We start from the raw sequence: 18,144 nt of genomic DNA, 5'->3' as shown, positions 1-18,144 counted from the left end.
ACAAATGTGATCAACTGCTGGTTTGGAAAAATGTCTTTACTGCAACCAGAGGAGTCAGCAGTGGGGTTGGTGTAGCAAAGAACTGTGATATAGATGCTCATAAAACTAGAAATCTAAACAGCCTCAAAGCTTTATAAATTACAATTTCTGATCAAGTTTAATGCACAACATATTTCATGCTCTCTGCTCCGTTTCTCTGTTAACACACTGTTTGCCAACTACATGAACCTGCAGATACAGTAATGGTTATGGAGTATTCTAAGGAAATTCTCTGTAGCTAACTTCAAAGCTCTTCTAGTGCAGCCATAAACCGAAACCCTAATGCAAATGGAAGGTTTCGGCCTTTTGCCAAGGTTAATTTGATATTTTTGCAAAACACCAAATCATAAGGAAACTCTGAGTTAACTGCCCATTAATACAGGCCTGCTTTTTCCTCAGGACTAATCCTGCAGACATTACTCAGTCTCTTCCTGATCAAACCTCCCATTGGGCCAAATCCTGAGATCCTTACTCATTGGGGTATTTTTTTTCCAAACTCAGTCCTTTCTCAGGCAAAACTCACAGGTCTGGATTGTCCCTCCCCAGATCTGTTAATGGATGCCACTTTCTTTGCATGACTCTCCCTCTTCCTGAAGGTCTGGGAGGAGTGGGACACAGGGGAGTGTACATCTTTTCTCCTTTCCCCCCTGAAGCGGAGGGAAGTCCCCTCCCATAAGGATCCGGAGAGCAGCTGCAGGCAGTAGAAATTCCTGACAGCACAGCTCCAGCAGAACCTTGCTGTTGAGGGACTAGGGATCAGTGAAAAGGCACAGAGGCTCGATATGGACAGCAGTGGTCTCCCACAGATCTGTACTGATCCTGCATATTTGGGGCCAACCCTTTCCTCCCCACTCCCAGTGGAATGAAAAGGGAGGCTCTGAGAGGTTTTCCTTCTCAAAGTCCTCTTCTATGGATGTTGCCATGTGATGGGATGATCAAGACCCCAATTTTACCTGATTGGGCACTGAGTGAGGACTGCAGGATTTGGCTCTCAATTATAAAACAAATTGTATCCTTGAAAGGTTACGGACTTCAGGTATATATACACATAGGTGCTGAATTACGGGTGCTGGGGGGTGCTGCCGCACCGCCTGGGCGGAAGTGGTTTTCATCATATACAGGGTTTATAGTTTGGTTCAATGGATCTCAGCACCCCCGCTATACAAATTGTTCCAGCACCCCTGTATATACAAGAAAGTCAATGCAATCATATAGAACCTCTGATATTATCTACCAGCCACCACTTCCAAGTGAACATCATTGTTTTTACTGAAAAATATTAAATGTAAAAAGAAAAGGTTACAAAATAAGAGAAAAATCAGAAAAACAGAGGAAAGAGAGAGAGAGTCAGAGACAAGACAAAGAGGAGAGGAAGGAGGGGGAATAGAAGAGGTGGTCTCCCATTTGGTAAAAGGAAATGAAGTTCTAGGCACTGACTAGCTGACCACATTGTTCACTTTCTCTCTTTTGCACCTGCCCTGAAGTGCACCTAATTAATTTGTATAACAATTAAAAAATAAAACCAGGGTCCAAATTGAACCCTACTGTAACGTCACTGCCACTGGTGTAGGTAGATGTACACCACAGATTACTGTGGCCTCAGATATCTTTAAACATGTTGATTCCATTTAGTCTTTTATAAGCCACTCACTGCAAGACTGCCAGCTCACCGAGGGCCTGATGCAGAGTCCAGTGAAGTCAATGAAAAGACTCCTATTGACTTCAGTGGGCTTTGGATCAGGGCCTAAGTCCCTAGCACAAGTCATCTGGCTGTCTAGGGAGCTGAAGACCTTTCCTACATTTAAACACCGTCTTTCACTTGGCCACCAAGGACAAGGAGAACTGCAGGAAATATCCCTCAGCAGAATGCATGGGCCAAATTCAGCTTTTCTCTTCACTAGTATAACTATCTGGATTGCCTCTTTTTCCACCTCAGTAACAGTCCCCACAGAGAACATGGGCCCTCTGTCTCCAATTCCACTGATCATGATAAGCTGTCAATGTTGAAATCGTATTTAGTTCCAGCTGTGCCATCCAGCAGTTTAAGTGCTGTGACCAGTACTTACTGTAGAATTGTCTAGTGGGTAGAGTATGGGACTGGGAGGGTTCTATTCCTAGGTTGAATTTTTTCCATTGGCTTGCTGTGACCTTGGGCATATCACAATCTCTATGCCTCAGTCTTCCCATCTCCAAAAGGGGATAATGACAGATATATGACAGATTTCATCTCCCACAATGCACTATGGTCTCTCCTCTTAGAGAGGGGAGGTGGTGCATCCTGGGAGATGTAGTCCAGCTGGGGAGCCTCACCCATAAAGGAGATTGGGGACATGAGGCAAATTGAACTACAACTCCTATCAAGCACTGTAGCACCATATCTAAATCAAAATACTTTGGTTTTCAGGCTTTTTTTTGACAAAAAAAATCTAACTTTTCTGCAGAAAACAGATAATTCAGCAAAAAAAATTGAAAACCCAATTTTCCACAGTTTTGATAGAAAAATTTAGACCACCTCACTCCCGAGTAAAATTCAAATTAATCAAGAGAAAAATCATTTTTCTCTTCTGCATCCTGGTAGGCCTTTTACTCAGTTTATACTCAGCATGTACAGTGAGGGCTGACTCCCACTTTACTCAACATCAGTTTGCCTGGGTAAGAGAAGAAGAGAATAATAAAGGCTAGATTGCGCCATTTAGCTCCAAACCTACACTGGAGGCAGGGGCGGCTCTACGTTTTTGGCCGCCCCAAGCAGTCATGCGCGGGAGGCGCCCAGGAGCCGCGGGAGCAGCGGACCTCCCGCGGGCATGACTGCAGAGGGACCGCTGGTCCCGCGTGGCTCGGCTGGACCTCCCGCGGCTGCGGAAGGTTCGCGGGTCCGGCGGCTCCGCTTGAGCTGCCGCAGTCATGCCTGCGGGAGGTCCAGCCGAGCCGCGGGACGAGCGCCCCCTCCGCAGTCATGCCTGCGGCAGGTCCAGTTGTCCCGGGGCTCCGGTGGACCTCCCGCAGGCATGACTGCGGCAGGTCCGCCGGCCCAGCCTGCCGCCCCCTCCCGGCCGCAGGGGACGCCCCCTAGATTTTGCCGCCCTAGGCACCAGCTTGTTTTGCTGGTGCCTAGAGCCGCCCCTGACTGGAGGGCAGCATGGGGTTGCACACTCATACAGGCAGCAGTGGAATCTATTCAGAAATCTTACAGTGCCCTTCAGCGCTCAGGAAAAAGGCGACTAGAAAAAGACACAGTCAGCCTCACCTCAGTCCCCAGAAGAACCATGGAGCAGGTCCTCAACGAATCCATTTTGAAGCACTTGGAGGAGAGGAAAGTAATCAGGAACAGTCAACATAGATTCACCAGGGGCAAGTCATGCCTGACCAACCTGATTGCCTTCTATGATGAGATAACTGGCTCTGTGGATATGGGGAAAGCAGTGGATGTGATATACCTTGACTTTAGCAAAGGTTTTGATACGGTTTCCTACAGTGTTCTTGCCAGCAAGTTAAAAAAGCATGGATTGGATGAATGGACTATAAGGTGGATAGAAAGCTGGCTAGATCATCGGGCTCAATGGATAGTGATCAATAGCTGAATGGCTAGTTGGCAGCCGTTATCAAGCAGACTGCTGCAAGGGTCTGTCCTGGGGTTGGTTTTGTTTAACATCTTCATTAATGATCAGGATGATGGGCTGGATAGCACCCTCAGCAAGTTCACAGATGACACTAAACTGGGGGGAGAGGTAGATATGCTGGAGGGCAGGTATAGGGTCCAGAGTGACCTAGACAAATTGGAGGATTGGGACAAAAGAAATCTGATGAGGTTCAACAAGGACAAGTGCAGAGTCCTGCACTTAGGATGGAACAATCCCATGCATTGCTATAGGCTGGGGACCGACTGGCTAAGCAGCAGTTCTGCAGAAAAGGACCTCAGGCTTACAATGGATGAGAAGTTGGATATGAGTCAATAGTGTGCCCTTGCTGCCAGGAAGGCTAACAGCATATTGGTCTGCCTTAGTAGGAGCATTGCCAGCACCTCGAGGGAAGTGATTATTCCCCTCTATTCGGCACTGGTGAGGCCTCATCTGGAGTACTGCGTCCAGTTTTGGGGCCCCCACTACAAAAAGGATGTGGACAAATTGGAGAGTCCAGTGGAGGGCAACAAAAATTATTAGGGGACTGGGGCACATGACTTATGAGGAGACCCTGAGGGAACTGGGCTTATTTAGTCTGCTGAAGAGAAGAGTAAGGTGGGATTTAATAGCAGCCTTCAATTACCTGAACGGGGGGAGGGGGAGTTCCAAAGAGGATGGAGCTCAGCTGTTCTCAGTGGTGGCAGATGACAACAAGGAGCAATGGTCTCAAATTGCAGTGTGGGTGGTTGGATATTAGGAAAAACTATTTCACTAGGAGGGTGGTGAAGCACTGGAATGGGTTACCTAGGGAGGTGGTGGAATCTCCATCTTTAGAGGTTTTTAAGGCCTGACTTGACAAAGCCCTGTCTGGGATGATTTAGTTGGGATTGGTCCTGCTTTGAGCAAGGGGTTGGACTAGATGACCTCCTGAGATCCCTTCCAACCCTAATCATCTATGATTCTATAACCTGTCATGGGGAAAAGTATACTGGCCTGATTCTGTCTGACCCTTACATGGGCGCATATACATGCGGGGGGTGGGAGAGGGAAGGAAGCTGAAATCTCCTTTGCCTCATGGTACCTGTGTAAAGAATGGGCAGAATTGCTGTCTGTAAGCTCAGGGATTGCTCCCTCATAGTTACATGATGCTCCATAGGGGCAGAGATGAGACAGAGCCATTTCTCCTCTCTATCCCACTGCCTACGCAGCTGGCTAGCTTTGTTGGCTGGCTTGTGGGTGATTTAGCCCTTGTTTAACCCTTTTTTCTGCTTTATGGAGCTGCTTTGTAATAAAAACATTTCGGCTTCTGATTTTATCTTTTCCCTATGAAAAATATTCAAGATAAATGGTGCCAGCAACATCATTTCTATACACTTATTCTAAAATCCTTATTACAGGAGAAGAAAGATGAGTCATATGATCTATCAGTCTTAAACAGGTGAGCCTTTATGTCTGTCACTTTTGATCAGAGAAAGCATACTTCCAGTACTACTGCAGACCAATAAAAAGTACAATTGTAATGTTAGTAATCACTGGGAGAAAAAATCCATAAAGTGGGGCTGATCTGCCTGTGGCATAAGGCAGTAGAGAGACTACACCTTTTATTTATCTTCCCAACATGTATACACAACATGAAAAAACAAACAAACAGGTTTTGCAGTAAGCATCTTAAAGAAAGTAGATCCTTGCCATTTACTTAAGGAAACAGTTTAGACTAGCACTTATATGTTTTATTTATTGATTTGTGCACTTATATTATGCAATGCAATAACTCACATGTATTGTATATGGCTATTATTGCTGGGAATCCATGCCAGAGACTCTCAGATGCTGTAATAAAGCACATAGATTTCATGTTGCATTTGACAACATGGTAATCTCCAGGAAGCTAGAATAATGAATAATAAATAATAAACAAATGACCATTCACTTACAGGATAATGAAATCAGTGTGAGCCTGCTTCTCCCAGAGAGACGCAGGCACTATTCCTACCACCATAAGCTCTTTCAGTTGGCTGTAATGACATTTCAAACATGTGATGACATTTAAAACACAGTCTGCAATTTCTTTTTTCCTCTGTTCAGATTTTGTATTTGGTCAGTAAATGGCTTAATGAATGAGCCTTTTTGAGATTTCTGATTACCAGCTGTCCCTGGAGGGCTTTTTGGTTTTGCCAAATGTTATTGTTCATATAATAGACACTGGTCTAGTGGTTTTTTCGGCTCTCAGAAATATTCTTCTTTCTGGTGTGTCTTGCATTAGCCACTGAGACAGACCTTCTGTAAATACATTTGAAATCAGTTTCTGTAGTGCTGGCTCTGCCCTGGGTTGCTCTCTCCCATCATTCTCTGCAGCTGTGGTGGAGTGGTGTACTTTCACCAGGCTGAAGCAACACATCTTCTCCAGTAGCATTTCAGCATTTTGGCTCAGATAATGCATCTGTAATTCCCAGATTTTTATTTCACATCTGTAGCTCCCAGGGGGGAACCTTTAAAAGCGTAAAGACACATAAGGATGGGGATTTTTATATTACATTTTAGATCTGCTTTCACCCCTGTAAACTAGCTCTCATATATGATTCATGTGAGATATGGCCATTTCCTACAATATCTTTGAAAAATCTTATTGAATTAAGTTTAAGTATCATTGGGGTCCATTGTACTAAATGAAAAGTTTATGTATTATTGTGGGATGGGATTGTATGCACCCTCTCTAGGCGGGAGATGTAATGCAAGGCCTGCTTGCTCAAAAGATATCGAATAGTGTGCAAAACAAGAATGGACTTTTGGGACAATATGTGCGAAGTGGATTTCCAGGGAAATGCCTACGGAAAGGTTAATGCAAAGTCCCCGCCTCTGGTTAAGCAAAAAACCTGCCTTTTAGAGCCATGTCCTGATGAGAGGCTTTTGTCTGTGTCAAAATTCAAGGCAACGGAACCTGTATTTCCCCTCTATGGTCCGCCAAGGGCATCCGTTCTCAGGTTTCCAGCTCCCTAGCCATCACCTCTCTTCAGTGGAGAGACGCATCTCACTCCCTCCTGTTATTTCCAGGCTGCACCATTCACTGCCTACAGCAGGGGTCTCAAACATGCGGCCCACGGGCCGCGAGCTCTTCCCTGAGGCCCGCGGAGCTCCCCAGGGCCGCCCAGAGGGGGGGGCAAAGGGGGCAATTTGCCCCGGGCCCCGGGCTCCGCAGGGGCCCCCAAGAGAAAAGCGGAGGCTCCCGCCTCCGCCCCTCTCCTGGAGCCTCGGCGCATAGAGCGCTGAGTCTCCATCCGAGCGCCTGAGCCCCGCCCCGATCCGCGCCGCGTGGGGAGGGGGCGGGGCTGGGAGCTCTGGGCTGAGCGCTGCGCTCGGCGTGGAGCTCACAGCCCCGCCCCCTCACCATGCGGCTCTGAGCGGGACGAAGCTCAGGCCTCGCCGGAGACGCGGTCGGGTAAGGGGGGGGGGGAAGCGGGAGCCGCCGGGGCCGGGCCGGGGCCTGGGTGGGAAGCGGGACCCGCCGGGGCCGGGGCCGGGCCGTGGGGGGGGGAAGGGAAGCGAGACCCGCCGGGCCGGGCCGGGGGGTGGGGGAGGGAAGCGAGACCCACCAGGGCCGGGCCGGGCCGGGCGGGGGGGGGGGAAGGGAAGCGAGACCCGCCGGGCCGAGCCGGGGGTGGGGAAGGGAAGCGAGACCCGCCGGGGCCGGGCCGGGCCGGGGGGTGGGGGAGGGAAGCGAGACCCGCCGGGCCGGGGGGTGGGGGAGGGAAGCGAGACCCGCCCGGGCCGGGCCGGGGGGGGCGGGGAAGGGAAGCGAGACTCGCCGGGCCGGGCCGGGGGTGGGGAAGGGAAGCGAGACCCGCCGGGGCCAGGCCAGGCCGGGGGGTGGGGGAGGGAAGCGGGACCGGCCGGGGTGGGGAAAAGAGGGACCCGCCACCGCCGAAGCGCAGCCCGGTCTTCGGCGGTGGGGGGCCCCTTCTGTTCCGGGACCCGCCGCCTAAGTGCCCCGCCGCCAAGCCACCAAACAGCTGTTGGTGGCGCTTAGCACTTTCCAGGAGGGAGGGGGGAGGAGCGGGGAGCCGCGTGCTTAGGGGAGGAGGTGGAGAAGAGACAGGGCAGGGGCGGGGCCTCATAGAAGGGGTGGATTGGGGGTGGGGCCAGGGGCAGCAACGGGGCGTGTCAGTGATCCGGCCCTCGGGCCAATGCACTAGTCCTCATGCGGCCCTCGGGGTCATTTGAGTTTGAGACCCCTGGCCTACAGTGTGAATTCCCCAGCAAAACAGGCCTGCTGTGCTCTTCTCATCAGAGGCAACAAAGAGTGTCATTGCTCACAGTACCACCTAGCTTTTCCTAACCAAGCACATTTATTCTTAGGGTGAAAGCATTATAGAGAAATCATATTAAAACAATATAAGAACCTACACAAATGCTAATAAGCTTACCAGAGATCACCCCAACCCCAACAAGGGCTCTGGTAGGAATCAGTCCTTCAAACCACACAAAGGGTTTTTCTGTGGTTACAAGTTCATAACCACCTTGGTTCATAACAAGTCACTTCTTTATATAATTTGGGCCTCTGATCTTGTCCTCATGTAACAGGTGATAAGCATACAAAGGCCCCTCCTCAGGGCAAAGCTTCAAATGGCTGGTTCAATGGATGAGCTACAGTCACTTATTGTGGGTCCTGAGGTGAGAACAAAAACCAGTTTCAGACCTGCAGCCCCACCTGCAAGTGCCACAAGTGAAGACAATTGTTGATGAATGTGCACTAAAGACCATAGATTAGCCTTGATAGTGTCCTTGTAATTTTTTTTTATGGTGTGCCCCTAAAATGAGTTCCAGTTTCCAATTCTCAGTAAAAGATAGCCTGTGGTATTCTACTATCAAATATATGGCCCACATGACCGCTCCATCTCAGCTGCACTCTGACTATAGATGCTTCAATGCGGTATTTGGAACCAAATCATGTCATTAATTCCCATTATCCGTTGTAGACATCATAGATGGAATTGGTCCAAGAGTTTTATGTGGTATTGATAAGTAGTCAACATATTGCAGTCACAGGAGTGTGATGGCAAGGACACAGTAAAAATTTATTTTTGTTTGCAGTCTGACACCATGTTCATTCCAGAGAAATCATTGAAATATACTGAAGGCATCACTGGCTGCACCAATGCGCTCTGAATTGTTGTTGTCAATCATTACATCTCATGAAATGACACTGCCTAGGTGGCAAAATTTGTCAATGGCCTTGAGTGGTATGTCGTCAATGGACACAACTGGAGAAGTTGCAATACTTCCCAGTTGAGGCTGGACCATGATTGCTGTCTTCTTTAGGCTGATCCTTAAGCCAAAACTTTTTGCTGCACACGCAAAGCAGTCAGTGAGCAACCAAATGTCTTGAGGTTATGGACTAATAAGGCAAAACCATCAACAAACAGTGATTTGCAAACAATTGTCTTCATACAAATATAGTGAAAGAGACCATTGCTGCCCTAAAGAATTTACAGTCCAAATAGATATCACAGATAAATGATGGCTGCTGTTATATCTGGACCCAGCAGAGAAGGAGAAAGACACAGAGGAAGCTAATAGAAACACAGCCATCAGCTGTGATACTAGCTTTATTGTACAGGCAACAAAACTGAAACCAACAAGAAAGTGAGGCTTTATGCTTGGAAGGGGGCAATGCTAAAACATTTAAAGGGATAGGACATCACATTCCTCCACCCTACTTTAGAAAACTTCCCAAATATATATAGAGATTATCATTTACATGGATAACACGAAACATTATATAATCTAACTAAAAATTGTGGGTGGACTACCTCAGATTCTCAAATTGCAAGGGATTATTCAGCCCTGGAATAGCAACTCACTAACTAATTAACTTATAAATTCAAGTGCACAATTGTTTTTTTGCACTTTCTTGGAATATCATGGTGATGGAGATGTGGCAGTGTTCTGAACAATAGGAACATGAAAGGAAAGGAATCAACTGGATCTGGTACCAAAGTTTCTTCTACCAAGTTATAAAATTAGGATTTATAATGGAAGGATGTTCAATTGAAAGAACAAAAAGTCTTACTGGAACATTCCTGGAGTCTAGTGCTTGTTGTATCTGCAACAGGTCCACATGTTATTTCCATAAAATGCCATTGATAGTTTTGCCACAGACAAAACAGGTCCCATGCATTTTACAAGTACTCCAGGTCCCCATTTCCACATGTATAGTTGTGAGCCCAAACTAAGTCTCCTACTTGAAAAGAAGGATGACAAGTCTTACATCAGTTTGCATAGCTTGGGATTTGCTCCAAGTGAGACAACATCAGGACATAGAAGGTCCCCGCAGGTACTCAAAAGATCGCTTCAAGAAAAGAGTTGCAAGTGACTCCTGGGTAGTGGCATGAGTTGCATTCCTGTAGACAAGCAAGAAATTATTCAATTTCTTCTGATGACTAAAAATAGATTTGTTAGCTCTCAAGGCACAGTTAGGTGTTTGTACAAAGTGTTCTGCTAGTCCATTTGTAGCAGGATGGTATGAAGCCGAACATATGTGCTGAATTCCATTTGAAGCTGGAACCTCTGAAATTCTTCAGAACAGAATTGAGGTCCATTGTCACTCACTAACTGTAACAGTAAACCAAATTGGCTAACCAAGGTACGGAGATGTCCAATGTTCTTGGCAGCTGTAGAAGACATTCTGAAAACTTCTGGCCATTTTTGAATGGGTATTGACTACAACCAAAAACATATAAACTTCTAAAGGTCTAGCAGAATCAATGTGAACACGTCCAAGAAGTCAGAGGCCAGGAGCAAGGGGGTAGATGAGCTGGGCCAGGACCATGCTAATTTGCTGACACATAGTACAGCACTTCGCCTTCCTCTCAATGTCTTTGTCAATCCCTTGTTGCCGGGCATGATTCTGAGCTGTGGTCTTCCATACAATGCCAAAATGACCTTTGTGAAGAGCTTCCAAAACCTTATTAAAGTGATTTCAGAATGATCCCTCATATTGCCCATACAATGCAACTTTGGATGACAAATAATTCAGGTTGATGTGACATGAACCGAATAAACTAGGGATTCTTATGTGACATGATAAAAGGGGAAAGCAGGAGAAGTGTTATAATAGGGGTCTACTGTAGACTACCAAATCAGGAGGAGGTGGATAAGGCATGTCTAGAACACATAACAGAAATATCCAAAACACAAAACACATGCAAGCTAGTAATGGGGGACTTTAATTACCCAGACATCTGTTGGAAAAGTAATATAGTAAAGCATAAAACAACCAATAAGTTCTAGGGATTTGTTGGGAACAACTTGTTGTTTTAGAAGGTGGAGGAAATAACCATGGGGGCAGTCATATCAGACTTCAGAATAACAGAGAAGAATTGGTTGCAAATCTGAAGGTTGAAATCAATTAGGGTGAAAGTGATGATAAAATAATAGATTTCAAGATTCAAAGGAAAGGAAGGAGTGAGAGCAGCAGAATAAGGACAATGGACTTCAAAAAAAAGGGAACTTTAACGTACCAGTTCTGAGTTTGTCAAGGTCCCATGGAAAGAAAATCTAAGGGAAAAAGGAATTCAGGAGAACTGGCAGTTTCTCAAAAAGGCACAACAGCAAATGATCCCAATGCAAAGGAAATATAGGAAGAATAGCAAGAGACTAGTACAGCTGCATCAAGAGCTCTTTAATGACCTGAGAATCAAAAAGGAATGAAGAAATTACTAAGGACAAGTACAAAAAAATTGTGCAAGAGTGTAGGGACAAAATCAGAAAGGTTAAGACACAAAATGAGTTACGCCTAGCAAGGGACATAAAGAGGCAATAAGAAGAGGATCTATAAATACATTAAGAGCAGAAGAATGACAAAGAAAAGTGTAGCACTACTACTCAGAGGGGAAGGAGAGCTAATAACACATGACACCAAGAAGGCTGAGGTGTTTAAACCTATTTTGCTTCAGTCTTCACTGAAAAGGTTAATTGTGAGCAGACATAGGTGTGAACACCAAAATTAATATTAACAACAAGGGGGAAGAAACACAAGCCAAAATAGGGAAAAACAAGTTAAAGAATATTTAGATAAGTTAGATGTATACAAGTCAGCAGGGTACTTAAGGCACTAGCTCAAGCAATCTCAGAACCATTAGCCATAATTTTTGAGAACTCATGGAGCTCTGGTGAGATCCTGGAGGACTAGTGAAGAGCAAACATAGTACCTGTCTTAAATAAGGAGAACAAAGAGGACCTGGGGAATTATATACCACTCAAGCTAACTTCGATACCTGCAAAGATACTGGAAGAAATTATTAAACAATCAATTTGTAATCACCTAGTGGATAATCGGGTAATAAGTAATAGCCCACATGGATTTGTCAAGGATGAATCACATCAACCTAATTTCCTTCTTTGACGGGGTTACTGGCCTAGTGGAGGGGGGAAATTTTAGATATGATATATCGTGATTTTAGTGTCTTTTTACAAAAACCCACAGGACATTCCCATAAGCAAACTAGGGAAATGTAGTCTAGATTAAATTACTATAAATTGGGTGTACAATTGGTTTTTAAAATGTACTCAGAATAGTTATCAATGTCTCATTATCAAACTAGAAGAATAGTTAAGAACTGGAGTAGGTTACTAGGGATGTGGAATACCCATCGCTGGAGGTTTTTAAGAACAGGTTAGACAAACTCCTCTCAGGAATGGTCTAGGTATATCTGGTTTTGCCTGATAGCAGATGGCTGGACTAGATGACTTCTTGAGATCCCTTCCAGCCCTACATTTCTATGATTCTAGATAGTGTTGCCATTTTTGTGGATTTCTTAAAAAAAAAAATAATGTGACTGGGGTATTGTTGGGAGGGAATTAGCTAAACAGAGATGGAAGGAGGGAGGCATGGAAGGGAGGAGGGATAAGGAAGACTAGGAAGAGGAAAAAAGAGTGACTAGAGGGTTGGTAGAGTAAGGCTGGAGTTAAGAGACAGAAGGAGAGGGTGAGGGGAAGCAGAAGCAAACAGCCAGCCGGTAAAGGGGAGAAAATGCCCAAAGCACAAACCAAAAAAAAATAGCAGTAATTGAGGCACTGAGGTGATGCCATCATCAGTGCCAAGGTCCATGCTACAGCTGCTCGTCATAGTTCCTGCTGGCCTCCACCAGCAGTTTCTCTTCTGGGAGCTCACATGGCTGGGGCCATATGAGCCCTGTTACCCCCAGATGGGGGTTCTCCCCTGTGGGATTAGAATGTGAGATACTGAGCTGATTATACTGGGAGTTGTGTGTGAAGGACTGGCCTTGGGCTTGTTCTCATTGGCCAGCTAATTGTAAATAGGATACAGGTGTGTAGGATAATTACCCTATGGGTTACAGCTGCAGCTGTGTTGATTTGATTAATCAATTAGCCACCATCTTGTATATAAGAGCATGCTGGGAAATGAATAAAGAGGCATATGCATATACACACACGCTGTTTCTCTCTCTCTGCTTGGGCTCTGTTCCTGCTCGAGTGTGATGCAACAAATGGTGACCCCGATGTGATGCAACAAATGGTGACCCCGATGTGATGCAACAAATGGTGGAGAATGCCGGCATTGATGCCGATGGCCTGAGAAAAAAGAGACGTGCCTGAGCTCAGTGTTGCGTGGCTAGGAGCCGCAAGAAAGCCCAATAAGAAAGGAGGCGCACCTGAGCTCAGAGTCGAAGCAGCGGCAAGCTGCAGGGCGTCTGAAAAGGGAGCCCAGGGAAGAGCGGCTATAAGTCGCAGGGAAGAAGGGCGGCTATAAGTCGCAGAGATAAGCGGCGGCTATAAGTCGCGGAGAAGAAGGGCGGCTATAAGTCGCGAAAGAAGGGCAGAGCAGTTAAAAGGGAGGCTAAGCCCAGGGAAGAGCGGCTATAAGTCGCAGAGAAGAAGGGCGGCTATAAGTCGCAGAGATAAGCGGCGGCTATAAGTCGCGAAGAAGAAGGGCGGCTATAAGTCGCGAAAGAAGGGCAGAGTAGTTGCTATGGAAACCGCTGTGGAAGCGGAAGATATGCATCGCGGAGCGGGGCAGGCTGCAGGAGGGAGACCAGGTCTTACCAGTTAATGATGTTGATTTCCAGGACATTGAGCACAGCAAGTGTTGAGATCCTTAAGACTGCCCGGGAGATCATCATGTGGGATTGTTACTTCCCCTACAATTACCAGAGTCCTCTAGACTCCATGCTGTGAAACAAGGAGGAGCTTGGAACTTTGAAATCAAGCTGGAGGCGGGGGTGGAGAAGATCAAGGTCTCTCAGGCAGCTGCAGAACTTTAGTAGGAGTTCTCTTCAAGCATGAACAGCTGCCTTTCCTTCTAAAGAAAACACTATCTCTGTGCCATTGAGTGCATGTTAAAATATATAAGAACTCAGTTTTAATAAGAGAACAGTGTTGCTAAATGGAAAGGTTTTTTGTTTTGTTTTTAAATTTTTTAAGACTTGGGAGTTAACTCAGACTGCTTTGCAGCTGCCTTTAAATCAGTATGTGATGTTTTTTATAGAAATTGCCTCACAGATTTTATTCTTATGACACATTCACTACAGAATGTCCAACTTGTTTACTGTCTTTATTTGTGCTTCTCAAGATGTTGTTTTGAAAATTGTGTTAGAGAAGCTATATTGGAGAGTTAAAGCTATAACTGCTTTTTAGTTTTTACAATTCTATCACTTGCTCAAGAAATTTTGTGTTTAGTGTACCATGCAATTATTATTATTAAGAGTTATGTTTTGTGTTTTTTGTTTTGTCTTGTGATGTCTTCTGGCCAGAATTGTTGTTGTTGTTAAGTGATGTGTTTTTAACAGAGAAGGGGGAATACCCCCCCCCATCCTCAGTGTCAGTTTGATCGCCTGACATCTGAGGAATGCTTTGGTAAAACAGAGAGGGGGGAATCCTGTAAAATTCACATCACTTGTTTGTTGTATTTTGTCTTTGTTTGTTTGGTGTTTTTGCGGTTATATGTTAATGATTGCATGGTTATATAGGTTTTAATTTTTGGCTTGTGAACAGATTATTTAGTGGTCGTGTATTGTGATTTTATTTGAAGGCTCTGAGGCAGATCCTCAGCTGGTGTTATTTTACACCAGCTGAGGACCTGCACCTATCTGTTTTAAACATTATTGTTCTTTAGTTTTTCACCATAATATTTATTATGATCATTTAAACTTCTTGGACAAGACTAAGATAGATTGTGGTGTTATGTTGTTATAAGTTGGAAATGTTTTGTGAATGTTTTTTATCCTCTTTTCCTTTCCCTCTTCTTTATTTTGAATAGAGGGGGGAGATGTGGGATTAGAATGTGAGATACTGAGCTGATTATACTGGGAGTTGTGTGTGAAGGACTGGCCTTGGGCTTGTTCTCATTGGCCAGCTAATTGTAAATAGGATACAGGTGTGTAGGATAATTACCCTATGGGTTACAGCTGCAGCTGTGTTGATTTGATTAATCAATTAGCCACCATCTTGTATATAAGAGCATGCTGGGAAATGAATAAAGAGGCATATGCATATACACACACGCTGTTTCTCTCTCTCTCTGCTTGGGCTCTGTTCCTGCTCGAGTGTGATGCAACAAATGGTGACCCCGATGTGATGCAACAAATGGTGACCCCGATGTGATGCAACACTCCCCTACAGAGTCTGGGGCCCAGGGGACCAGGGGAGTGGGAAGAGAAGAAAGATAACCCTGACTGGGCCCCAGCTCCTTCTCATGGTATAGCTGTACCTGCTGGTCTCTGCTGCTGCTGGCTGAGCTTCAGTAGAGAGCCTGGTCCTCTTTGCTCGCGCTAAGAAAAGTCCACTGATTAATATAAGCCATGCTTCTATCTACTCACATTTATGTTCCTCAGAAGCTGTCACTTTAGTCTTGTAACACGACACAGAGCACTGCGTCTCTGCTGCCAATTCTGACACACATTTTCCCAGGTAGCTAATCACACTCAGAACATGTTGTTACATCTGTTTTTGTTATTTGGTCCAGCTGAGCATAATATCAATAGCCTGCAGGTTAGTTCTGTTCAGCTATGCAGCAGCAATGGATAAATTATCTTCTTTTTTCACTCTCTGAAAACTATCACATTTCCCTGTTGAGTATCAGTCCATATGAGTCGCACATTACCATCACATTAAAATGCTAAATCATTACTTTAATCACTTTGGAGATTACAACGTAATGTGCTAAATATTGCTGATGAGTGTAAACTGTGGCAGATTGGGGGCATATCTGTGAACTCCATTTTGTTTTGTGAATGTCATTTTTTATTGTAACCTTCATTGCCACCTTCCCTTTGTATTGTAACCTCCATGTTGGGTTCAGATACCCAGTTTATGTTGAAAAACAGCTTTACCTAGCCAAGGCCAGAAGCTCTGAGTGCCCACAGCAAGGTGGAACTCTGCGGGAACATATGTGAGCAACTAGAGATTCAGGAGGGCTGGGATACTGGTTTCAGGGTCTAAGGTGACCAAACTGTGGGATCCCACTGCCAAAGAAGGGTTTCAGACATGGGGCCTGCACCTGGGAACATCTGGCAATGTACTGGAGAGACCCAGAGCTAGGAACAGTAACCAGTCAGTACCCAGTCCCAGGAGGGCTTAGAAGCAAAAGGGATTCAGAAGCTGGGTCCCCTAACAACAGACTGGTGTGCATCCAAAGAGCAGGAGTGAGCTAGGTTGTGACAGAAACAATAAGGAGAAAAGGATACAAATAAATCCTAAGGACTCTAACAAGTAGTAGTGGAAGGAGATCAATAAAAGACTGAACTATTCAAGTATATACAGATATTACATGAGGCAAAATAAACAGGTTCTGTTTGAAATTCTTCCCCTGAAAGCCTAATCTTGACAATTCCCACCTAAATACAACCTTGCTGGAACTGATGGGATTTCTGGAAGAAGCATAAGTCTATCACAAAAGTTTCTTCCTCGGATATTAATGTTATACCCTCCGTTGCTGTTCTGTGCATTCAGATAGGCATGTGGCTCCACAAAGACTAAACTTATCTCAGATGTGGGTTTTGTTTTGGGCTATTATTGTCACCAGGGAGGCTGTCAATCCAATATCCTATAGGCTCTCGGAGGGTTGTCTGCAACCAGCTGTAAACTTCTTGGTCACTTCAAACACAAAAAGGATTAGGAAAATAAGAGAGAAAGTTTCCCCAAAACTTTCTGAGACATCAACAGCACTTTCAGTGTCAGTTTCCTCCATGACTTTTATCTCTGTTTCAGGATTTAGGGGCCAAATTTTCAAAAGGAAGTGGATTCCTTGCTCTTAAATCCCTACACAGATGTATCCAACCAGCTGTAGTTGCGTACACACAAAACTGCAGGGGTAAAGGTAAAAGACTAGGTTTAGGACCTTGTGGAGTTCTGTATCTAAGATTCTCTTATGACTCATGATTATCAAGTGGTGTTCACACCTATGTCTGATATTACAGTTGCGACTGAGCTGTTAACCTTTAGTGGCTGCTACTAAGCAAATGCTGTCACATAGATTTACGGTACCTTCAATGCTACATTCAAAGAATGCAGTTTCTAGGATGACTTCTCAATTGCCAGCTATGATAAACATTAGCTTGGATATCACTGCATCGTTCTGTGTGAATATCTCTGTTGCTTTTAAGTTTTAAGATGCTGGCTTCTGTTTTGTCTGCTGTTTCCATTGGCAACATTTTATAGCCAAAATAATGCACTTCTTTGGTTTTTTGTGTTTACATACTGATTTCATTTTACTTCTTATAATCCCTCATCATTTCAGCTGTGGCACTTGCACCAACTGTTATTGCAAAGCATGTTCCAGGACTATCTGAAAGTTTTCATATGCAAATATTCTCTCTTGTCGGATTAGTAATTTTGTTATTACATCATGTTAATGATTGTTTTTTGTAGTAACCTCTCTCTGATTGGGTTATCGATAAGCATATTCCCTAATCACTTATAGTGGGTCACAGTTTCAAAGGAAACACAATCCAGCCTCTAAAGCCATCCTGCAATCAGATGCAACTGCAATCATTTTAGATGTCTGAAAAATTAGAAACCAGGTTGAGGCTACTTTAAAAATGTGGCACTGAAAGTTAACTAGGCTAGTCCGAGCCTAAAATTCATGTAAAAGAAAATGTAAGGAAGGCCTCTTCTTGCTAGTGTGGTCTACAGCCAGGTTTCAACTGTTTCCTTCCTGAATAACCAGCAAGGTTTCCTCCATGTCATATTTTTCATCATCTTTGCCTTTCAAAATATATTATTAATACGAATGGCTCGTGTCCCTGTAATTGCAAGTAACAATGTTACTTTGATTGCCAGGTTTTTCAGCTGGCTGGACTGATGTGAAGTTTTTGTACTACCGCTCATGTTTCTAGCCCTTTGCTACAGCGTAGAACAGAGGTTCCCAAACTGTGGTCCGCAAGCTCCATTCAGGTGGTCCGCGGATAGTTCCCGCTAAGGTGCGTGCCTGGGCGGCTGCACACAAGAGAATGAAGGGCCACCCACCTAA

Source organism: Mauremys mutica, chromosome 2 (genome assembly GCF_020497125.1).
Source record: "Mauremys mutica isolate MM-2020 ecotype Southern chromosome 2, ASM2049712v1, whole genome shotgun sequence".
Lineage (NCBI taxonomy): Eukaryota > Metazoa > Chordata > Testudines > Geoemydidae > Mauremys > Mauremys mutica.
This window is presented reverse-complemented; position numbering follows the sequence as displayed.